Source organism: Rutidosis leptorrhynchoides, chromosome 8 (genome assembly GCF_046630445.1).
Source record: "Rutidosis leptorrhynchoides isolate AG116_Rl617_1_P2 chromosome 8, CSIRO_AGI_Rlap_v1, whole genome shotgun sequence".
Lineage (NCBI taxonomy): Eukaryota > Viridiplantae > Streptophyta > Magnoliopsida > Asterales > Asteraceae > Rutidosis > Rutidosis leptorrhynchoides.
The window spans coordinates 133,918,291-133,944,966 of record NC_092340.1 but is presented as its reverse complement, the minus strand read 5'-3'; positions in this window follow the sequence as shown (position 1 = coordinate 133,944,966).

The following is a 26,676-nucleotide window of genomic DNA, read 5'->3' as shown; positions in this document are numbered from 1 at the left end:
AATGTTTTCTAACATTATAAATCTTGTGGTCTAAAGTTTATTCAATTATTTAAACCTATAATTCACTCAACATTTTTATTGACAGTTTACTCGCATGTTTTCACAAGTACTTGAGTTTGTTTGATGCTTCCGCTGTGTTAGAAGAGTCTGCATGCATTTGGGCAGATTTTTATTAAACAATTATGAAACTTTGAACTTGCATTCTATTTTGGAATAATTTAAACTTGTGGGTTTTGTTGACAATGTTTTATGTCAACTTTGGTATTTAATATGTTGGGTTACTTAAACTACATATTTTTGGGTATGTTTCCTTTTTGGAAAACTTTTGAAATAAAAGAATGCAATGTCGTTTACTAAATACATTTAAGTTCGATCAAGCTATGGGACCAAGTGACGGAGCCGTTAAGTGTATTGACGGGGCCATCACAGTTGGTATCAGAGCTCTGGTTGTAGGGAACTAGGTGGTCATAATGTGGTCAACCCGTGGTTTTTAGGGTGCATTAAAGTTTAGTCTACAGCCCGACCCTTTTTGTTAAAGCATTATTATGCATTTCATTTCGTATGAGGAATAATTATAAGTTATTACTTATGTTATTTCTATGTTGTATGTGATTTGTGGTTTTACTGTTTGCAGATGTCGACTTCGAGCAACAATTCCGTTCTGGCTTCTGCTCCTTCATCTGCTGCTAGACGCCGTGCTCATCAGCCTTTGATCGATGATCCAGTTGACCACTACATGGCTACCATCACTCACATGACTAGAGCATACTCGAATGAGACGCGTATTAATGCTCTCAGCGACTGTATGCGGGTCTTGCCGCATAACGAGGTGATGGACGAGATTAGAGCTAGTATGGATTCGTTTATCAGTCTTAAGTATAATGTTGGGTTCGAGACCCGGAAGCGTAACCGTGAGGTGGATGCTAAGTTCGAGGCTCTTGAGAGCATAGCTCGTGGTCTGAAGTCAGAGTTGGAGGAGGTGAAGGGAAAGTTGAGGAAGTATGAGACTCCTGACGAGCCTCATACCGGCCCAGCTTATCACACCCGCTCTAAGCAGATGTGATATGATGATTCATGATTGATTATTTATTTCATAAAACTTAATGTGCTTTTATACAGTCATTTTTGGGTGATGTACGGCGTTTTGCCGAGGATTTTATTAAGGTTTTGTTATGGGATATTTTTCATTTATGTATGGATGGTTTTTTATTTATGACATCTGTTATCATTATCATATTTTATTTCGGATGTTGTGACTCTTGGCATGTTATATTATGCGTAATATAGTTCATGCATGTTAGGTGCTATGTATGTTGTATGATTTCTATCATAAAGTATGTATGCATGTGGTGGCTATTTCTATAACTATCATACTGTCATGTTATTACTCATAGTGTTTATTGACTATTATTTTAATGGTCAATCTTTTCGTGTTCGATCTATTCCTTTATAACACTGGTATTATTCTTAGTACTAATGGTTGTGTTATTCTGTTTTGAAGATCATGCTTCCCCGCGAGTCCAACGAAGTCCGTATGCAACGTCTTATCTCCGAAGGAATAGCAGCTGCTACGGTAGCTAATGTTAATGCTAATGCTAATAACAACAACCTGGTGGGATGTTCCCACAAGACGTTTATGACAAGTCGTCCACAAGAATTTAGTGGCACTGAAGGACAAATTGGACTTACTCGTTGGTTCAAGAAGATTGAGTCTATTTTTAGGGTTAGCCGAGTCCGAGAGGAGGATAAGGTTAGTTTCACAAGCTGCACTCTTAAAGATAGTGCATTAACTTGGTGGGACAACTTGGTTAGTAGTTTGGGTAATGATGTGGCGCATGGTTTGACTTGGAACAATTTTAAATAAAGAATGATCACCCGTTATCGACCCCGGGGTGAACTTAAGAAGTTATAGGCTGGGCTTAAGAACTTGAAAATGAAGGGCACCGAGTTAGATGCCTATGAATAAAGGTTCTTTGAGTTGACTTTGTTGTGTCCTAATACTTATGCTGATGAGAATCTTAAGATTGAAGCTTATATTGATGGGTTATCTGAGAAAATTGAGCATGGGGTTGAGTCTAGTGAGCCCCAGACTATTGGGGCTGCTATGTCTATGGCTCATAAACTTAATGATAAGATTTTGAGGAGAAGTAAGGCTGCTATGACCAATGCCAGTGAGGAAGTTGTTAAAAAGACTGATAATGGGAAAAGGAAGTGGGATAATAACCGCAACCAGAACCAAGGTCAGCAGAAGAAACAAGATACTTCTGGTTCTAATAACCGTAATCAGCTTGTTTGTCCTCGATGTTATAAGGCTCATGATGGTTATTGTACGGTTACTTGTAAGAGGTGTTCCAAGTAGTGATACATTGCTAAAGATTGTACGTTAATTATGCCGGGTTCTGCTACTCCTGCTGCAGGTGGTAGTAACAATACTGGTAATAATGGTGGTAATCAGAGAGTTTGTTATGAATGCGGTAAGCTGGGGCATTTCCGTGATGTTTGCCCTAACAAGAAGACTATTGAGAATGCACGTGGAAGAGCATTCAACATTAATGCCAGGGATGTTGAAGAAGATCCTAAACTTGTTACGAGCATGTTCTCGGTCAACGATTTATCAGTTTATGTACTATTTGATTCGGGGGCTGATTTGAGTTTTGTGTCGAATAAATTAAGTCCAAATATCAAAACTCCGTTAACTCCTCTAGATAATATTTATGTTGTAGAGATAGCTAATGGTAAAGTGCTTACTGCTAAGACTATGTGTCGTAAATGTAACATTAATTTGGCTGGTAGAGATTTTGAGATAGATTTGATACCGATTGACCTAGGCAGTTTTGACGTTGTTATTGGTATGGATTGGTTGTCTGCGAATCGTGCTGAGATTGTGTGTTATGAGAAAGCTATTCGTATTACTAATGTGGTTGGAGAGCCGCTGATGGTTTTTGGGGATAAGAAATGCAGACAGTTAAACCTTATTAGCTGTTTGAAAGTTCATAAACATCTTCGCAAAGGCTGTCATGCTATTCTAGCCCATGTTGTTGATTCTAATAAAGAAGAGAAGAGCGTTGGTGATGTTCATATTGTTAGAGATTTTCCTGAGGTATTTCCCGAAGATTTACCAGGCCTACCACCGCAACGCGCGGTAGAATTTCAAATCGATCTTGTTACCGGTGCTGCTCCTGTAGCACGTGCTCCTTACCGACTTGCGCCTTCCGAACTTCGAGAATTGTCGAGTCAACTTCGTGAGTTGTTAGACAAGGGTTTTATTCGTCCTAGTTCATCCCCTTGGGGAGCTCCCATTCTATTTGTAAAGAAGAAAGATGGTCTGTTTCGTTTGTGCATTGATTATCGTGAATTAAACAAGCTTACTATTAAAAACCATTACCCTCTTCCAAGAATTGATGATCTGTTCGATCAGCTTCAAGGTTCATCTGTTTATTCTAACATCGATCTTCATTCCGGTTACCATCAACTGCGTGTTAAAGAATCTGATGTTTCGAAAACCGCTTTTCGCACCCGTTACGGTCACTACGAATTCCTTGTTATGCCTTTCGGATTGACAAATGCACCTGCTGTGTTCATGGACCTCATGAACCGTGTGTGCAGACCCTATCTGGACAAATTCGTTATTGTATTCATCGACGACATTGATAATGCTAAAAATGAACATATATTTCATAGCATTATTCCTCAAGAAAGACAAGCTTTTAGTTGCAATTGTTCTATTTACAAGTGATATTCGTTTAAATAATAAAAGATGAAGACAAAAGACAGATTCGACGAATTGAAGACGCAAATGACCAAAAAGCTCAAAAGTACAAAGTACAATCAAAGTGGTTCAAATTATTGATGAGAAACGTCTCCAAATTACCAGAGTACAAGACGCAAAACGCAAAGTACAAGATATTAAATTGTACGCAAGGACGTTCGAAAATCCGGAACCGGGACTAAAGTCAACTCTCAACGCTCGACGCAACGGACTAAAAATTACATGTGAACTATGCACATAAATATAATATACTATTTAAATAATTCTTAAAATTATTTATATATTATATATATTTATATAAATCGTCGGCAGAATGCAAACAAAGAATTGTGACCTGGAAAAGCTGGCCATGCGATCGCATGGCCTGGAAGGCAAAAAACCATGCGATGACAGGTCTGGTCCTATAAAGTTCGCGAGTTTTGGACGAATTTTTACACCTTTATCCATCCATCTCTCTATCTCACTCACGTATATATATATATATATATATATATATATATATATATATATATATATATATATATATATATATATATATATATATATATATATATATATATATATATTATAATTTTAATTTTAAATTCTAATAATAAGGATATGTTAGCGAATGTTTAAGGGTGTAAGTCGAAATTCTGTCCGTGTAACGCTACGCTATTTTTAATCATTGTAAGTTATGGTTAATGTTATTTTTAAATTAATGTCTCGTAGCTAAGTTATTACTATGCTTATTTAATGCCGAAGTAATCGTGATGTTGGGCTAAATATTAAATTGGGTAATTGGGCTTTGTACCATAATTGGGGTTTGGATAAAAGAACGATACTTGTAGAAATTAGACTATGGGCTATTAATGGGCTTTATATTAACTAAACGACACCTCGTTAATTTAATATATAGACTTATAATTTGACGTATTTATATATAACCACATACGCTTGACTGGGCACGGTGGGCGGGATATCTGTAAATACCAATAATTGTTCATTTTACCGGACACGGAACTGGATTAATAGTTAATAGACTTGTTGAAATAGGGGTGGATTACATTCAAGGGTAATTGGTGTAATTGTTAACAAAGTAGTAAAACCTTGGACTACACGCAGTCGATAACCTGGTGTATTCATTAAACAAAGTATTAAGACCTTGTTACAATTCGAATCCCCAATTAGTTGGAATATTTGACTTCGGGAATAAGAATAATTTGACGAAGACTTTTGCACTTTATGATTATGACTGATGGACTATTATGGACAAATCCGTATGGACATATTAAATAATCCAGGACAAAGGACAATTAACCCATGGGAATAAACTAAAAACAACACGTCGAACATCATGATTATGGAAGTTTAAATAAGCATAATTCCTTTATTTCATATTTAATTTCCTTTATTTAATATTTAATTGCACTTTTAATTATCGCACTTTTATTTATTGTCATTATATTTAATTGCACTTTTAATTATCGTACTCTTTAATTGTCGTACTTTTTATTTATCGCATTTTTATTTATCACAATTTCATTATCGTTATTTACTTTACACTTTAAATTAAGTTATATTTATTTTTAATATTTTACATTAGGTTTTAACTGTGACTAAAGTTTTAAAATCAACAAACCGGTCATTAAACGGTAAAAACCCCCTTTATAATAATAATACTACTTATATATATTTTTTTATTTTTACAATTATAAGTTAAAACTAATAGAGCGTTAAGCTTGTTTAAAAGATCCCTGTAGAATGAACCGGACTTACTAAAAACTACACTACTCTACGATTAGGTACACTACCTATAAGTGTTGTAGCAAGGTTTAAGTATATCCATTCTATAAATAAATAAATCACTTGTGTAAAATTGTATCGTATTTAATAGTATTTCGTTGTAAAAAAATAATACTATTTCATATACACCTCTCATAACATCAAGTATTTTTGGCGCCGCTGCCGGGAAAATTCTTGCTTAAACGCCGGAAGCGCAACGCTATATAAAAAAAACACTTTTATTAATTTTTAGTTTACTTTTATAAAAATACGCTTTTGTAAAAATACGTTTTAAATATATGAAAATATAAAAAGAAAAACAAAATATTTATATATTTTTAATAGTTTGTTATATATATATAAAATTATAAAGTTTCTTTATCTTTATTTTTAGTTTTTAAGAATTAAGTTTTTATTTAATTTATATAAATATTCTATATTTTAAAAATAGAAAAAAAATATAAAACCATTCGGCCCGATCACTGTTGCAGTCCAGGTTCTGGCCCAAATTCGCAGACCATGCGACCGCATGGTATTTCAACGGTCAGGCCATGCGATCGCATGACCTGATTTGACTCGCCTCATAACCTCAGCCGATAGTAGGGTGTAATTATTATTATTATTATTATTTAATTATAACCCTAATTAGGGTTTAGTTATTTAATTATTTAGTTTAGTTTTTATTTAATTTGTTTTATTTAGTTTAATTAGTTTTAATAAATTATAAAATTAATAGTTTTATAAAATAAATAATATAAAAATAATATTTTTATAAAATTGTACTTTTTACAACTTTAAGTTTTATTTTTATATTTTGTATCTTTTTATTTGTTTTAGCGTAATATTTGTATTTTTCTCTCGTATTTAGTTCTAAGTCATAGTTTTTACCATAGTTATTTTTATTTCTAGATTTTTAGGCTTTGCCGTAAAATCCCTTAAGTGCTTTTTCTTTAGACTAAGATTTAGGTGCTTTAGAATTTTGCGACGCCGTTTTTAATATTTTAGTACCTTTTTAAGTTATTGCCATTTTGGGATATAGTATTTCTTTTAAGCTTTAATATTTTTAGACGCAACTTTTAATTCTTAGTTTTTAGTTCCTTTTTAAGTTTCGACGTGCTACTTTCTTATTTTTATTTTTCGACGCCTTTTATTTTTCGACATTTTTCGACGCGCTCTTTTTCTTTCTTATTTCTCGACACTCTAGTTTTTAGGACATAGAATTTTCTATTTCTTCTCCAAATTTCTTTAAATTTCAACGAAAAATTATTTTAAGTGGTTAAATTGATAGACATCCATTTTCTGGTTCGTAGTAATAGTTTGATTTGTACGTAGACCGGGTTATTGGAGCCAAACAGTACTCAATTATATTGAGACCAAACGAATCCTGCCCCTCTGCTGCATCTTTTGGCTATTCGAAACGTGGGCAAAATCAGAAAAGTCTATTAATTTGATAACTTATATAATTTTTCTTATTTTTATAACTAATAGGATATTCAGTGAATGCACCGAGCAAAACGTTCACCACCTTTTGTACGTTCACCACCTGCAACTCGATCAAGACATCTAGTAAATATTGTCGCCGTTGATTTTTCTTTAGAATCGTCATCAAGTCGACCAAGTACTCCAATTCAAATTTCCGATAATCCATTTTTTGAACCCGACCTCACAATTGAGAATCCGGAGGATATTCAGGGACAATTCAGAGATCCTGAACCATTAATCTTTCCTCTGGAACCACCAATCATTCAAACAGAGATTATTGAGGAACCAACAATTAAATCAGAATCCTATAGTGATTCAGATTCAACTAATTCAATCATGGAAAATCTGGAACCTCTAAGTATGGAAGACCGAATGAGAGCTAAATGCACTGGCCAAGGTCACGCAATTACTCAACCAGACATTAATGTGCCAGATTATGAAATCAAAGGACAAATCCTACACATGGTAACTAATCAATGCCAATTTAGTGGTGCACCGAAGGAAGATCCAAATGAACATCTTCGTACATTTAATAGGATCTGCACTCTATTTAAAATCCGAGAAGTGGAGGATGAACAGATATATCTCATGTTATTTCCCTGGACTTTAAAGGGAGAAGCCAAAGATTGGTTAGAATCGTTACCTGAAGGGGCGATTGATACATGAGATGTTTTAGTTGAAAAATTTCTTAAACAATTCTTTCCGGCATCTAAAGCCGTAAGACTTCAAGGAGAAATTGTTACGTTCACGCAAAAGCCAAATGAAACTCTATATGAGGCATGGACAAGATTTGGAAAGTTGTTAAGAGGATGTCCGCAACATGGTTTAGACACTTGTCAAATAGTACAAATATTCTACCAAGGATGCGACATCACTACAAGGAAAGACATCGATATAGCAGCTGGTGGTTCCATTATGAAGAAAACAGCAACTGATGCTTACAACATTATTGATAACACTGCTTCCCACTCACATGAGTGGCACCAAGAAAAAGATATCGTTAGATCATCTAAAGCAGCTAGAGCCGATTCTAGCCATGACTTAGATTCCATTTCCGCAAAGATAGATGCTGTCGAGAGACGAATGGAAAAGATGACTAAAGATATTCACTCAATACGAATTAGTTGTGAGCAGTGTGGAGGACCACATTTGAGAAAAGATTGTCTCAGTATTGAACTAACAATGGAACAAAGAGAGAATGTTTCATACATAAACCAAAGGCCTGAAAATAATTATCAGAATAATTATCAACCGCCAAGACCAATCTACAATCAAAACCAGAATTATAACCAAAATCTTCCATACAACAACCAACAAGGTCCAAGTAATCAACAAGTATCCAATAATACTTACAATCAGCAAAGACCTATTTTTCAAAATAAACCACCACAAACCGATGATAAAAGACCAAATTTAGAAGATATGCTGTCGAAGCTAGTTGAATCTCAAACACAGTTTTTCACATCTCAGAAACAAACCAATGAACAAAATGCTCAAGAATTTAGAATTCAACAAGCTTCTATTCAAAATTTGGAACAAGAAGTAAGTAACCTAGAAAGGTTGATAGGTGAAAGAAAACCGGGAAGTCTACCTAGTGATACAAATACTAACCCCCGGAATGAAACAGCTAAAGCCATTACCACAAGAAGTGGTATTTAAACCACCTGAAATACCTGTAATTTCTGATGAAGCTAATCCTACTCCACAAGAACCACAATCTGAACAAGATAAGGAAAAAGAACCGGTTGTTGAAAAGGTTAATTAAGATAACACAGTTAAGGCTAAACCTTATGTTAAACCATACCAACCACCACTTCCTTACCCAAGTAAAATGAGAAAAGAGAGACTTGAAGCCGAGCAATCCAAATTCTTGGATATGTTTAAATAGATAAATGTCAATCTTCCTTTCATTGATGTGATTTCAGGAATGCCTAGATATGCTAAATTTCTGAAAGATCTGATCACAAATAGAAAGAAAATGGAAGAACTCTCGGCTGTTACTATGAATGCTAATTGTTCTGCAGTACTGTTGAATAAGATACCAGAAAAATTATCAGATCCAGGAAGTTTCACAATTCTATGTTTTCTGGGTAGTCTTAGTTCAATAGAAGCATTGGCAGACTTAGGTGCTAGTATAAATTTAATGCCATATTCATTATACGCTAAACTAGACCTTGGAGAATTGAAACCAACACGAATAAGCATACAACTAGCCAATCGATCAGTAAAATATCCTAGAGGGATAATGGAGAACATGCTAGTTAAAGTTGGTACTTTAGTATTTTCAGTAGATTTTGTTATTCTGGACATGGAAGAAAGATTCTCGAGTTCCTCTCATATTAGGAAGACCATTCTTAAACACGGCCAAAGCAATAATAGACGTGTTCGGTAAGAAACTGACCTTAAGTATAGAGGACGAGAGTGTTACCTTTTCAGTTGATCGAGCAATGCAACAATCGCAATCTGCAGATGATACATGTTATTATATTCAAACTATAGATTCACATGCAGAATTGTTAGAAGAATTTCCAGAATTACAAGGAACAGGAGAATGTTCTTTAGGAGAAAGAACTGAACCAATTGATAAAACTGAAATGTTAGCTACACTTATAGCTAATGAATATGAACCAACAACAGAAGAAATTCAAATGCTAAAAGAAGAAGACAGATATCGATATAAATCATCGATAGAAGAACCACCGACATTAGAGTTAAAGCCACTTCCAAACCATTTGGAATATGCTTATTTACATGGCGAATCTGAATTACCTGTAATAATATCATCTTCTCTTACTGAAAATGAAAAATCTCAACTCATTTCTGTGCTAAAAGCTCATAAACCAGCTATTGCATAGAAGATTCATGATATTAAAGGAATAAGTCCTTCGTATTGCACACATAAAATCCTTATGGAAGAAGGTCATAAAATGTATGTGCAATGCCAACGAAGACTAAATCCAAATATGCAATATGTTGTTAAGAAAGAAATTATTAAACTGCTTGATGCAGGTTTAATTTATCCAATTTCTGATAGTCCATGGGTAAGCCCAGTTCAATGCGTACCTAAGAAGGGTGGCATGACTGTCATCACAAATGAAAAAAATGAGCTTATTCCTACTAGGACTGTAACAGGATGGCGTGTTTGTATTGATTATAGAAAATTAAATGACGCCACCAGAAAAGATCACTTTCCCTTACCTTTCATTGATCAAATGTTGGAAAGATTAGCCAGAAATAGTTACTATTGTTTTCTTGATGGTTTTTCCGGATATTTTCAAATTCCAGTAGCACCCGAGGATCAAGAGAAAACCACATTCGCATGCCCTTATGGTACTTTTGCTTATAAACGCATGCCATTTGGACTTTGCAACGGCCCTGCAACCATTCAAAGGTGCATGATGGTGATTTTTCACGACATAATAGAAGAATGCATGGAAGTTTTCAAGGATGACTTTTCAGTCTTCGGTGATACTTTTGAATCATGTCTAGTTAATCTTGAACGAATGCTAATTAGATGAGAACAATCAAATCTAGTACTTAATTGGGAGAAATACCATTTCATGGTTAAAGAAGGCATCGTTCTTGGTCATAAAATTTCAAAGGAAGGAATTGAAGTGGATAGAGCTAAAGTAGATGTAATTGCTAAACTTTCACATCCCACCAATGTTAGAGGAGTTAGGAGTTTTCTAGGGCATGCCGGTTTTTACCGACGTTTCATAAAAGATTTTTCTAAAGTTGCCACTCCTATGAATAAACTCCTAGAAAAAGATGCTCCATTTATCTTTTCAGATGAATGCATCAAATCTTTTAATATTTTTAAAGAAAAACTCACTAATGCGCCGATTATGATAACTCCAAATTGGAATCTACCATTTGAACAAATGTGCGATGCAAGTGATTTTGCAATGGGAGCCGTTTTAGGACAAAGGATTGAAAAACGATTTTAACCTATTTATTATGCTAGTAAGACGTTACAACGAGCACAAATAAACTATACAACTACTGAAAAAGAACTCCTTGCTATTGTCTTTGCTTTTGACAAATTTCGATCATATCTCGTTCTAGCTAAAACGGTGGTCTATACCGACCATTCTGCTCTTAGATACCTATTTTTGAAACAAGATGCCAAACCAAGATTAATCCGTTGGATTTTACTCTTACAAGAATTCAATATTGAAATCCGAGATAAAAAGGGAGCAGAAAATCTCGCAGCTGATCATCTTTCTCGTCTTGAAAATCCTGAATTAGAAGTTCTAAATGAATCGGCCATACAAGACAACTTTCCTGATGAATATCTATTGAAGATAGATTATAATGAAATTTCATGGTTTGCAGACTATGCAAATTACTTAGTATGTGGATTCCTTGAAAAAGGATTATCGTACCAAAAACGAAAGAAATTCTTTAGTGATATAAAACACTATTTCTGGGAAGATCCACATTTGTTTAAAAGTTGTCCCGATGGAATAATACGCCGATGTGTATTCGGAGATGAAGCTAGTAAAATCTTAAACCATTGTCACACAGGACCAACATGAGGGCATTATGGGCCTCAGTTCACAGTAAGAAAAGTTTACGATGCTGGATTCTATTGGCCTACAATTTTCAAAGACGCACTCCTTCTTTGCAAATCCTGTGATGCTTGTCAAAGGACCGGAAAAATAAGTCAATGTGATGAAATGCCACAAAATGTCATTCAAGTATGTGAAGTATTTAACATTTGGGGTATTGACTTTATGGGTCCATTTCCAAAATCTCATAATAATCTCTATATTCTCGTTGCCATTGATTATGTATCTAAATGGGCGGAAGCACAAGCTCTCCCGACTAACGATGCACGAGTTGTAGTTAACTTTTTAAAACATCTTTTTGCTAGGTTTGGAACACCGAAAGCTTTAATAAGTGATCGGGGTACACATTTTTGTAACAATCAACTTGAGAAAGTTCTCAAAAGATATGGAGTAACTCATAAAATCTCCACTGCTTATCATCCACAGACAAGTGGACAAGTTAAAAATACCAACCGAGCTTTAAAACGTATTCTAGAGAAAACCGTAGGATCAAATCCGAAGGAATGGTCCATGAAATTGGAGGATGCACTCTGGGCTTTTAGAACAGCCTACAAAACTCCAATTGGAACCACACCTTTTAAACTCGTTTACGAAAAAGCATGTCATCTTCCAGTAGAAATTGAACACAAAGCATTTTGGGCTTTGAAGATATGTAATCTTGATTTACATGAAGCCGGACGTCTACGGTTAAGTCAATTAAACGAATTAGAAGAATTAAGACATGAAGCATACGAAAATTCGTTAATCTATAAAGAAAGAACGAAGAAATGGCATGATAAAAGAATTAGAAGATCAAAATAATTTAAAGAGGGAGACAGAGTTCTTCTTTTCAATTCACGATTCAAGCTATTTCCTGGAAAATTAAAATCAAGATGGTCTGGACCATTTATTGTAACGACCCGCATTTTTTTCGATCATACTATACTTATAAGATTAATATTTACATAAATTAAACCTTGCCAACATGATAAGCAATCCAAATTGTCGAGATTTATATTTCCGAAAAGAGTTTTACGCAACGTTTGACCGTCTAGTTTGACCAATGATATCACGAACTATACAATATATAATAATTATACGTTTGTGTATATATATGTATATATACATATTTAACATGATTAATAAATGTTTTAATATCTCATTTTGTATTAATAACAACAAGTTATAAGTATATTTTGAAACTACTAACTTAAGTTTTCAAAATGATAACAATACGTAACGTTAATTGACATAAATACTTAAGACTTATAATGTTTATACATATATTGTATAAGTAATGTATTTAATCACTTTTAAAGACTTAAATACATAAAATCATATAAGTGTATTCACAAAAGATAGCCATATTTGAATCCTCATTCCATTTTTCACAAAATTTCTATACGTATACCTAGAGTATTTGTACTCGTATCATACCAAGCTTCTATACGTATTTACTAATAGTAAATACACATCAAATCACCACCTAACCCACCCTTGTTACTGCCCTTAGAGCAAGGTAATTGGATTTTGGATGCATGCATGAATTATTACACAAAAATACAACATGTGAACTTGTCCATCATCATCATCATTCACGTTTTTATGGTGTATATATACATGATCATTTTGCTTCATTTACTACTTCAATTTCCTAGCTAAAACACACACTCTTTCTTACTCTCTAAACTCCATAACAACCCAGCAAAATTCCATAAAGATCTAGCTTCAAAAACCATACTAAAACACCATAAGAAAACCATACAAAAACACTTCAAGAAAACCCTCCAAGAACACCAACTTACTTCCAATCTTTCATCCACTTCTATCACCCTTTTGATTCTAGCTTCTTACTTCTCTTTTACAGCAACTTCATCCAAGGTACTTGAGGTAGAATATATGTTCATAACCTTATTCGATTCATATATATATAGCTATCATATTTTGTGGTATACAAGTTTAACAACAAGAACATAGTTTGAATGTTTTCAAACTTGTTTGCAAACTAAATAGATCCTTCTAACTTAACTTTTAAAATACTTCAAGACCTGTAATATAACTTATGTATATGCTAATTTAACAAGGTAAAACTTGGTTTTTCAAAGTATAAGTATTTTTAGAAAAATGGTCATTAAATGATTTTGTTGTAACGAAAATGATTAACTTCATAAGTTTCACTAAAGTTTGACCTATGCCGTGTGATTTTGAATACAAACTAAGGTATTTACAGTTCATAGTCTTAAAGAGGGACTCGATCCAAGGAGATGGCAAGTTGAATCAACGAAAACGGACTTGTAACGAAGAAACTATGACCGAAACAAAATTGGTTATCCAAGGCTTAAATGACTTCGGGATTCATTGGAAAAATTTACATAAAATCACATACTTCTAAGATAACATGATATTTTATATATATGTACTTATAATTCAATTTTATATGGTTCAGGATCACCCGTAAACAACACGAGAAGATTAATCATAAGATCCCATGATTGTACGCAACACGTCATTTGACAACACCGGTACCATGGGTCAAGATTAATCTCGACCAATACATATACGTTGGGGTTTTATTTATTTCGTTGGGGGTTTTATTTATTGCGGGTATATTAAACATCTAAAAATGAACCATTAAAAATTGAATTACTAACATCGGAATGCTAACTTCGGACTAAGGAAATATTCAAAGTATTAAAAGTATAACAAGTATATATATATATGTAACGTTTGTTTAAAATGAAAACATATTGATATATTATATATGGATAGGTCCGTGATATCAACCGGAAGACCGAGTCAAATTATATATATCATCAAGACAAGTGTGAGTATATAGTCCCACTTTTAAACTCTAAATATTTCGGGATGAGAATACATGTATTTTATGTTTTACGATATGGACACAAGTAACTGAAAAATATATTCTACGTTGAGTTGTACCACTGGCATACTTCCCTGTAGCTTGGTAACTAATATTTACAGCGGTATTGTAAACGCGAATCCTGTTGATAGATCTATCGGGCCTGACAACCCCAACCGGACTGGACGACCAGTATTCAACGGTTGCACAGTACTTCGTTTTTGTGACTACACTTGGTACGGTGTAGTAAGATTTCATATTAAAGGGAATATGCGACGTGAAAATGTTAAGTATGGTTACCGAGTGCTCAACCACTTAGAATACTTTTATTAAACTGATTATATACGAAATCTTGTGGTCTATATATATATTGCAGCCGGCATTAAACCTATATCTCACCAACTTTATGTTGACCTTTTTAAACATGTCTATTCTCAGGTGATTTCTAAAGCTTCCGCTGCATCATGTTGGATCTAACCAGGATCTTGCGTACGCATGTTTGTGTCAAAAATAAAACTGCATATCCAAGATGTTGTACTGTAAAATATGCTAGAAACCGTGTTGTTGTCATCATTTGTAAAGTTTGTAAGTCGAAGATTATCGCTAAACGTTAATCTTCTTTTTATTGTCTTAAGTTTGTAACAAAAATAATGGTTATGGTTTGTAATGTATAATATATGCAGTTTTCTTTCAAAAATGTCTCATATAGAGGTCAATACCTCGCAATGAAATCATACGTTATCTAACGCGTTCTTATGGTTAAGGACGGGTTATGACATGTGGTATCAGAGCGGTGGTCTTAGCGAACCAGGTTTGCATTAGTGTGTCTAAACCGATAAGTCGTTAGGATACATTAGTAAGTCTGGACTTTGACCGGGTTTGATTTTTTAAAAAAAAAAAAAAAAAAACCATTGCTTATCACTGTTGGTTAAAAATTCATATGTAAATATTATGTAAGTACTAATGGGTTAGTTGTTGTGTGATAGATGTCGGGCTCGAAACTTATTATCACATTCAGCGACTCCGAATCAGAATCTTCAGATTGTGTTTCAGTCATTAACATATCCGATGACGAAAATGGTATTTTTGGGGAAGACTCACAATTTCCAGATGAACCAACTATAGAAATATCGGAAAGTGAACCCGAGGAGGAAAGTGAACCCGAAGAGGAAAGTGAACCCGAAGAAGAAAGTGAACCCGAGGAAGAAATACTAGAAATTACGAAAGAAAAATTCGATCAAGGAAAGAAACGAAAAGCGAATGAATTAGAAAATTCAAATCCCGAACTTAGTGAGAATGACGTAGCACCAATTCCACTCAACACTACCACCCCTATTCCCGCTATTCCTATTAGTGCTATCCCCGCATCTAGTTCTTCGGCTCCTCAGCCAAAACGTAGGCAGACAGCTAGGATAAGCGTTAGGCCATTCATTGGAACTAAACGCCCTAGAAAATAGACCGAACGATGCACTGCCGTATTAAGCCATGGAATCATATAATGTTTTGTATAATATTATTAGTGTGGTTTGCTTAAAGTTTGATGTAAGATAAGCATATGTAAAATAGCGAAGTATGAAATGCAATAATTTTCCATGGTTAAGTATTATTTAGATTGTAGTAATTGATTCTGTACTAAGCTATTAAGTATGAACATTAACGGGTAGGTACTACCCAAGATATAATTATAAAACGCTAATAAGAAGAAAAGGCTTTTATAATAATACCTGGTTCATATTATTAACAAGCTATAAATGTACTATAAATACATACTACATCTATAATAATCCATGTGAATAATTATTTTCTTTCATTAGGAAATGGCGCGATTGAACCGAATGACGGAACAAGAAGTCGAGAACTTCATCAACCAGCGAGTCAACGATAGAATGCTATGGGTCGAAGCTGCAAGAGCTACTGCAGTTAATCCAAATCCTCGTGTAGGATGCTCCTACAAGACGTTTCAAGCTTGCAAACCTTCATCATTCAGTGGAACGGAAGGACCTATCGGTTTAACCCGATGGATAGAAAAGATGGAGACGGTGTTCAAAATCAGCGGTTGTGATGAAAAAGACATGACCAAGTATGCATCGTGCACTTTACAAGATAGTGCACTCACATGGTGGAAAAATTATGTGAAGGCGGTAGGAGGAGATGTAGCTTATGATACTCCATGGGAAGAATTCAAAGCAATGATAATCACCGAGTATTGTCCAAGGAATGAGGTTATTAAGTTAGAAGATGAGTTACGAAGTTTGAAGGTGGTTGGTACTGAAATCACCAACTACAACCAGCGATTTATGGAATTAGTTTTACTATGTCCTGAATTGGTCCCAACCGAAGCACGGAAGATTGAAATGTACAAAGGTGGTTTGCCCAAAAAGGTCAAGGCAAACGTTACGGCGTCGAAACCTAAGACAATTCATGAAGCTATAACCATGGCGAACGAGCTAATGGATCAGGTCATTTTGGACAAGAAAGCATTCAATACTGAGGTGAAGGTATTGGGGAACAAGAAAAAGTGGAATGGAGGTTATGATCGAGGTAACCAACAACAACCTTATAAGAAACAAGAAACCACGAAAGGTGCGGGTAGCGGTTCAGGCTTTGGTTACAAAGGACAAAGTCCTTTATGCAACCGTTGTCACAAACATCATTTTGGTTACTGCAGTGTGTTGTGCACCAAATGCAATAGACAGGGACATCTTGCTGAAGATTGTAAGGCTCTCGTTACAAATGCAAATGGTAACAAGACTCCTGCCACCAACGCAAATAGAACTGCTTTGGCTAACATTACTTGTTTTGGGTGTGGAAAACAAGGTCACTATAAGAGTCAGTGCCCGAATCCAGAAAAGAATGGCGGACCTGCACGTGGAAGAGCGTTTGTTATTAATGCTAGAGAGGCACGAGAAGACCCGGAACTTGTTACGGGTACGTTTACCATTAATAACTTATCAGCATCTATTTTATTTGATACTGGCGCCGATAGAAGTTACGTGTGTATAAATTTTTACACTAAATTGAATTGTTCATCATTACCTCTAGATGCTAAGTACTTGATTGAGTTAGCTAATGGTAAGCTAATTAAAGCCGATAAAATTTGTCGTGATTGTGAAATAAATCTAGCCGGAGAAACGTTTAAAATCGACTTAATACCCGTAGAATTAGGAGGTTTTGATGTAATAGTCGGCATGGACTGGATGTCCAAAATAGGAGCGGAAGTTGTTTGTGCCAAGAAGGCAATTCGTATTCCTGGTAAGGATAAAATACCGGTGATGATTTATGGAGAGAAGGGTAATTCAAAGCTAAAACTCATTAGCTGTTTGAAAGCCAAGAAGTGTTTAGAAAAGGGATGTTACGCTATTTTAGCACATGTTAATAAAGTCGAAAAGAAAGAAAAGTGCATCAATGACGTGCCTGTGGCAAGAGATTTTCCTGAAGTTTTTCCGGAAGAATTGCCGGGATTACCTCCATTTAGATCGGTAGAATTTCAAATAGATTTAGTACCAGGAGCTGCACCAGTGGCTCGTGCGCCATATAGACTTGCACCGTCCGAATTAAAAGAACTTCAAAGTCAGTTAAAAGAATTATTGGACCGTGGATTCATACGACCAAGTACATCACCGTGGGGAGCTCCAATTTTGTTTGTTAAGAAGAAAGATGGATCTTTTAGGATGTGCATAGATTATCGTGAATTAAATAAGTTAACTATCAAAAATCGGTATCCACTACCGAGAATTGACGACTTATTTGATCAACTCCAGGGATCATGTGTTTATTCGAAAATCGACCTAAGATCGGGCTATCATCAACTACGTGTCAAAGAAGAGGACATTCCGAAAACTGCTTTTCGAACACGTTATGGTCATTACGAATTTTTGGTCATGCCGTTTGGGTTGACAAATGCGCCAGCTGTATTCATGGACCTCATGAATCGAGTTTGTAGTCCGTATTTAGATAAGTTTGTTATCGTTTTCATTGATGATATTCTTATCTATTCCAAGAGTGAGCAAGAGCATGAGCAGCATTTAAGGTTGATATTAGAGTTGTTGAGAAAAGAACAGCTATACGCTAAATTTTCTAAGTGTGCTTTCTGGTTGAAAGAAGTGCAATTTCTTGGTCACGTTGTTAATAGCAAAGGAATTCAGGTCGATCCAGCAAAAACTGAAGCTATTGAAAAATGGGAGACTCCTAAGACACCGACACAGATACGCCAATTTTTGGGTTTAGCCGGTTATTATAGAAGGTTTATTCAAGATTTTTCCCGAATAGCTAAGCCGTTGACAGCATTAACACAAAAAGGGAAGAAATACGAATGGACCTCGGAGCAGGAGAACGCATTTCAATTACTGAAGAAGAAGTTAACTACGGCGCCTATTTTATCGTTACCAGAAGGGAACAATGATTTTGAAATATATTGTGACGCTTCGCGACAAGGTTTTGGTTGTGTTCTTATGCAACGGAAGAAAGTTATTGCATTTGCATCCCGACAATTGAAGATTCACGAGCGAAATTATACGACGCATGATCTAGAATTGGGAGCAGTCGTGTTTGCATTGAAGATGTGGAGACACTACTTGTATGGGGTTAAATTCACTGTGTTTACTGATCATAAAAGCCTTCAACATATTTTTGATCAGAAACAATTGAACATGAGGCAACGTAGGTGGGTCGAGTTAATAAACGACTATGATTGTGAAATTCGTTATCATCCCGGGAAGGCAAACGTGGTGGCTGATGCTTTAAGCAGAAAAGAACGAGAACCAATTCGAGTTCGAGCAATGAACATAAAAATTCGTATGAATCTCAACTCACAAATCAAAGAAGTTCAACGAGAAGCACTTACTAAAGAAAATGTAGGAAATGAAATAATGAAGAAGTATGAGAAGCAACTCATTATGCGGGAAGATGGAATTCGATATTTTGCAAATCGTATTTGGGTACCGAAGTTGGGTGGATTAAGGAAGTTGATATTGAACGAGGCACATAAGACAAGATACTCGATACATCCTGGAGTTGGAAAAATGTATCAAGATCTTAAGACACGTTATTGGTGGCCTAATTTAAAAACAGACGTTGCAACATATGTTGGGGAGTGTTTAACTTGTTCCAAGGTTAAAGCAGAACACCAAAAGCCGTCAGGGTTACTTCAACAACCAGAAATCCCAGAATGGAAATGGGATGGTATTACCATGGATTTCATCACGAAGTTACCAAAGACTGCCTGGGGATACGACACCATTTGGGTGATTGTTGATCGTCTCACCAAGTCTGCACATTTCTTGCCTATAAAGGAAACGGATAGAATGGAGAAACTATTACGATTGTATATAAAGGAAGTTGTTTCAAGGCATGGAATACCTATTTCCATTATATCCGATCGTGATAGTAGATTTACCTCAAAGTTTTGGCAATCACTACAGGAGGCACTAGGAACTCGTTTGGATATGAGTACCGCATATCATCCGCAGACCGACGGGCAGAGTGAAAGAACAATTCAGACTCTTGAAGATATGCTCAGGGCATGTGTGATCGATTTTGGAAACGGATGGGATAAGTATCTACCGTTAGCAGAATTCTCGTATAATAATAGTTATCATGCGAGCATTGGAGCTGCACCATTCGAAGCATTGTATGGAAGGAAGTGTAGATCTCCTATCTGTTGGACTGAAGTAGGAGATCGGTATTTAACTGGTCCCGAGATCATACACGAAACGACCGAGAAGATAGTACAAATCAAGGAGAGATTGAAAACAGCCCGTAGTCGCCAAAAGAGCTACGCCGATGTCCGAAGGAAACCATTAGAGTTTCAGGTCGGGGACATGGTTATGCTAAAGGTGTCACCTTGGAAAGGTGTAATACGTTTCGGCAAAAGGGGTAAACTGAACCCAAGGTACGTAGGCCCGTTTAAGATCATCGAACGCATTGGACCGGTAGCTTATCGACTCGAGTTACCGCAACAACTCGCTGGAGTACATAATACCTTTCACGTCTCAAACCTTAAGAAGTGTCTTGCAAAGGAAGACCTTACCATTCCTCTCGAAGAAATCCATGTCGACGAGAAACTACAATTCGTCGAAGAACCAATCGAAATCATGGACCGTGAAGTTAAACAGCTCAAACAGAGCAATATACCGATTGTTAAGGTTCGTTGGAATGCTAGAAGAGGTCCCGAGTTTACTTGGGAACGAGAGGATCAGATGAAGCAAAAGTATCCACACTTGTTTCTTGATGACGCAAAATAGGTACAATTTTAAAATTTCGGGACGAAATTTATTTAACGGGGAGGTAATGTAACGACCCGCATTTTTTTCGATCATACTATACTTATAAGATTAATATTTACATAAATTAAACCTTGCCAACATGATAAGCAATCCAAATTGTCGAGATTTATATTTCCGAAAAGAGTTTTACGCAACGTTTGACCGTCTAGTTTGACCAATGATATCACGAACTATACAATATATAATAATTATACGTTTGTGTATATATATGTATATATACATATTTAACATGATTAATAAATGTTTTAATATCTCATTTTGTATTAATAACAACAAGTTATAAGTATATTTTGAAACTACTAACTTAAGTTTTCAAAATGATAACAATACGTAACGTTAATTGACATAAATACTTAAGACTTATAATGTTTATACATATATTGTATAAGTAATGTATTTAATCACTTTTAAAGACTTAAATACATAAAATCATATAAGTGTATTCACAAAAGATAGCCATATTTGAATCCTCATTCCATTTTTCACAAAATTTCTATACGTATACCTAGAGTATTTGTACTCGTATCATACCAAGCTTCTATACGTATTTACTAATAGTAAATACACATCAAATCACCACCTAACCCACCCTTGTTACTGCCCTTAGAGCAAGGTAATTGGATTTTGGATGCATGCATGAATTATTACACAAAAATACAACATGTGAACTTGTCCATCATCATCATCATTCACGTTTTTATGGTGTATATATACATGATCATTTTGCTTCATTTACTACTTCAATTTCCTAGCTAAAACACACACTCTTTCTTACTCTCTAAACTCCATAACAACCCAGCAAAATTCCATAAAGATCTAGCTTCAAAAACCATACTAAAACACCATAAGAAAACCATACAAAAACACTTCAAGAAAACCCTCCAAGAACACCAACTTACTTCCAATCTTTCATCCACTTCTATCACCCTTTTGATTCTAGCTTCTTACTTCTCTTTTACAGCAACTTCATCCAAGGTACTTGAGGTAGAATATATGTTCATAACCTTATTCGATTCATATATATATAGCTATCATATTTTGTGGTATACAAGTTTAACAACAAGAACATAGTTTGAATGTTTTCAAACTTGTTTGCAAACTAAATAGATCCTTCTAACTTAACTTTTAAAATACTTCAAGACCTGTAATATAACTTATGTATATGCTAATTTAACAAGGTAAAACTTGGTTTTTCAAAGTATAAGTATTTTTAGAAAAATGGTCATTAAATGATTTTGTTGTAACGAAAATGATTAACTTCATAAGTTTCACTAAAGTTTGACCTATGCCGTGTGATTTTGAATACAAACTAAGGTATTTACAGTTCATAGTCTTAAAGAGGGACTCGATCCAAGGAGATGGCAAGTTGAATCAACGAAAACGGACTTGTAACGAAGAAACTATGACCGAAACAAAATTGGTTATCCAAGGCTTAAATGACTTCGGGATTCATTGGAAAAATTTACATAAAATCACATACTTCTAAGATAACATGATATTTTATATATATGTACTTATAATTCAATTTTATATGGTTCAGGATCACCCGTAAACAACACGAGAAGATTAATCATAAGATCCCATGATTGTACGCAACACGTCATTTGACAACACCGGTACCATGGGTCAAGATTAATCTCGACCAATACATATACGTTGGGGTTTTATTTATTTCGTTGGGGGTTTTATTTATTGCGGGTATATTAAACATCTAAAAATGAACCATTAAAAATTGAATTACTAACATCGGAATGCTAACTTCGGACTAAGGAAATATTCAAAGTATTAAAAGTATAACAAGTATATATATATATGTAACGTTTGTTTAAAATGAAAACATATTGATATATTATATATGGATAGGTCCGTGATATCAACCGGAAGACCGAGTCAAATTATATATATCATCAAGACAAGTGTGAGTATATAGTCCCACTTTTAAACTCTAAATATTTCGGGATGAGAATACATGTATTTTATGTTTTACGATATGGACACAAGTAACTGAAAAATATATTCTACGTTGAGTTGTACCACTGGCATACTTCCCTGTAGCTTGGTAACTAATATTTACAGCGGTATTGTAAACGCGAATCCTGTTGATAGATCTATCGGGCCTGACAACCCCAACCGGACTGGACGACCAGTATTCAACGGTTGCACAGTACTTCGTTTTTGTGACTACACTTGGTACGGTGTAGTAAGATTTCATATTAAAGGGAATATGCGACGTGAAAATGTTAAGTATGGTTACCGAGTGCTCAACCACTTAGAATACTTTTATTAAACTGATTATATACGAAATCTTGTGGTCTATATATATATTGCAGCCGGCATTAAACCTATATCTCACCAACTTTATGTTGACCTTTTTAAACATGTCTATTCTCAGGTGATTTCTAAAGCTTCCGCTGCATCATGTTGGATCTAACCAGGATCTTGCGTACGCATGTTTGTGTCAAAAATAAAACTGCATATCCAAGATGTTGTACTGTAAAATATGCTAGAAACCGTGTTGTTGTCATCATTTGTAAAGTTTGTAAGTCGAAGATTATCGCTAAACGTTAATCTTCTTTTTATTGTCTTAAGTTTGTAACAAAAATAATGGTTATGGTTTGTAATGTATAATATATGCAGTTTTCTTTCAAAAATGTCTCATATAGAGGTCAATACCTCGCAATGAAATCATACGTTATCTAACGCGTTCTTATGGTTAAGGACGGGTTATGACATTTATAGTGAAAAGAGTTTTCCCATACGGAACAATAGAGTTAATAAATTCAAATGGGATTGAATTTAAAGTTAATGGTCACAGAGTTAAACATTACATACATGGTCCGATGGAAGTTGACAATGAAGTCAATCATAATTTCACCACCCAAGAAAACCTTCAAAATGAAAACATAAATATGCTATCAACAACATATGAAAAATAAAAATTGGAAAATAGGGAGGATTCAAATTGGAGTGATGAAGAAGAATTCTTATACAAACCTCCCATTCCAAGAAACGAAGAAAAATGTGACAAGAAGTTCAAATAGAAGTGAAAAAACCAAGAAAAGAACACCCGAAAAAGGTTTATCATTTCTTGCTTGCTTAATGATGGTGCTGTATATAATGGACTCGCAGATTTAGGAGCAAGTGCAAATATTATGCCTCTTTCCTTATACAAAAGATTAGGTATGGGTAAATTAAAACCAACCAAAATAGGTGTTCAATCATTTAACCTAACCATTAAACACCCGGTTGGAATAGCAAATAATTTACTTGTTAACGTGGGAAGTTTGAGCTTTGTTGCAAACTTCATAGTGATTAATATGGAGGAAAACCTTGATATGAAATGTCCCGTTCTTATTGATTAAAAACGTTCCATATTAATTGATTTCGTTGCGAGGTTTTGACCTCTATATGAGACGTTTTTCAAAGACTGCATTCATTTTTAAAACAAACCATAACCTTTATTTCATAAATAAAGGTTTAAAAAGCTTTACGTAGATTATCAAATAATGATAATCTAAAATATCCTGTTTACACACGACCATTACATAATGGTTTACAATACAAATATGTTACATCGAAATCAGTTTCTTGAATGCAGTTTTTACACAATATCATACAAACATGGACTCCAAATCTTGTCCTTATTTTAGTATGCAACAGCGGAAGCTCTTAATATTCACCTGAGAATAAACATGCTTTAAACGTCAACAAAAATGTTGGTGAGTTATAGGTTTAACCTATATATATATCAAATCGTAACAATAGACCACAAGATTTCATATTTCAATACACATCCCATACATAGAGATAAAAATCATTCATATGGTGAACACCTGGTAACCGACATTAACAAGATGCATATATAAGAATATCCCCATCATTCCGGGACACCCTTCGGATATGATATAAATTTCGAAGTACTAAAGCATCCGGTACTTTGGATGGGGTTTGTTAGGCCCAATAGATCTATCTTTAGGATTCGCGTCAATTAGGGTGTCTGTTCCCTAATTCTTAGATTACCAGACTAAATAAAAAGGGGCATATTCGATTTCGATAATTCAACCATAGAATGTAGTTTCACGTACTTGTGTCTATTTTGTAAATCATTTATAAAACCTGCATGTATTCTCATCCCAAAAATATTAGATTTTAAAAGTGGGACTATAACTCACTTTCACAGATTTTTACTTCGTCGGGAAGTAAGACTTGGCCACTGGTTGATTCACGAACCTATAACAATATATACATATATATCAAAGTATGTTCAAAATATATTTACAACACTTTTAATATATTTTGATGTTTTAAGTTTATTAAGTCAGCTGTCCTCGTTAGTAACCTACAACTAGTTGTCCACAGTTAGATGTACAGAAATAAATCGATAAATATTATCTTGAATCAATCCACGACCCAGTGTATACGTATCTCAGTATTGATCACAACTCAAACTATATATATTTTGGAATCAACCTCAACCCTGTATAGCTAACTCCAACATTCACATATAGAGTGTCTATGGTTGTTCCGAAATATATATAGATGTGTCGACATGATAGGTCGAAACATTGTATACGTGTCTATGGTATCTCAAGATTACATAATATACAATACAAGTTGATTAAGTTATGGTTGGAATAGATTTGTTACCAATTTTCACGTAGCTAAAATGAGAAAAATTATCCAATCTTGTTTTACCCATAACTTCTTCATTTTAAATCCTTTTTGAGTGAATCAAATTGCTATGGTTTCATATTGAACTCTATTTTATGAATCTAAACAGAAAAAGTATAGGTTTATAGTCAGAAAAATAAGTTACAAGTCGTTTTTGTAAAGGTAGTCATTTCAGTCGAAAGAACGACGTCTAGATGACCATTTTAGAAAACATACTTCCACTTTGAGTTTAACCATAATTTTTGGATATAGTTTCATGTTCATAATAAAAATCATTTTCTCAGAATAACAACTTTTAAATCAAAGTTTATCATAGTTTTTAATTAACTAACCCAAAACAGCCCGCGGTGTTACTACGACGGCGTAAATCCGGTTTTACGGTGTTTTTCGTGTTTTCAGGTTTTAAATCATTAAGTTAGCATATCATATAGATATAGAACATGTGTTTAGTTGATTTTAAAAGTCAAGTTAGAAGGATTAACTTTTGTTTGCGAACAAGTTTAGAATTAACTAAACTATGTTCTAGTGATTACAAGTTTAAACCTTCGAATAAGATAGCTTTATATGTATGAATCGAATGATGTTATGAACATCATTACTACCTTAAGTTCCTTGGATGAACCTACTGGAAAAGAGAAAAATGGATCTAGCTTCAATGGATCCTTGGATGGCTCAAAGTTCTTGAAGCAAAATCATGACACGAAAACAAGTTCAAGTAAGATCATCACTTGAAATAAGATTGTTATAGTTATAGAAATTGAACCAAAGTTTGAATATGATTATTACCTTGTATTAGAATGATAACCTACTGTAAGAAACAAAGATTTCTTGAGGTTGGATGATCACCTTACAAGATTGGAAGTGAGCTAGCAAACTTGAAAGTATTCTTGATTTTATGAAACTAGAACTTTTGGAATTTATGAAGAACACTTAGACCTTGAAGATAGAACTTGAGAGAGTTCAATTAGATGAAGAAAATTGAAGAATGAAAGTGTTTGTAGGTGTTTTTGGTCGTTGGTGTATGGATTAGATATAAAGGATATGTAATTTTGTTTTCATGTAAATAAGTCATGAATGATTACTCATATTTTTGTAATCTTATGAGATATTTCATGCTAGTTGCCAAATGATGGTTCCCACATGTGTTAGGTGACTCACATGGGCTGCTAAGAGCTGATCATTGGAGTGTATATACCAATAGTACATACATCTAAAAGCTGTGTATTGTACGAGTACGAATACGGGTGCATACGAGTAGAATTGTTGATGAAACTGAACGAGAATGTAATTGTAAGC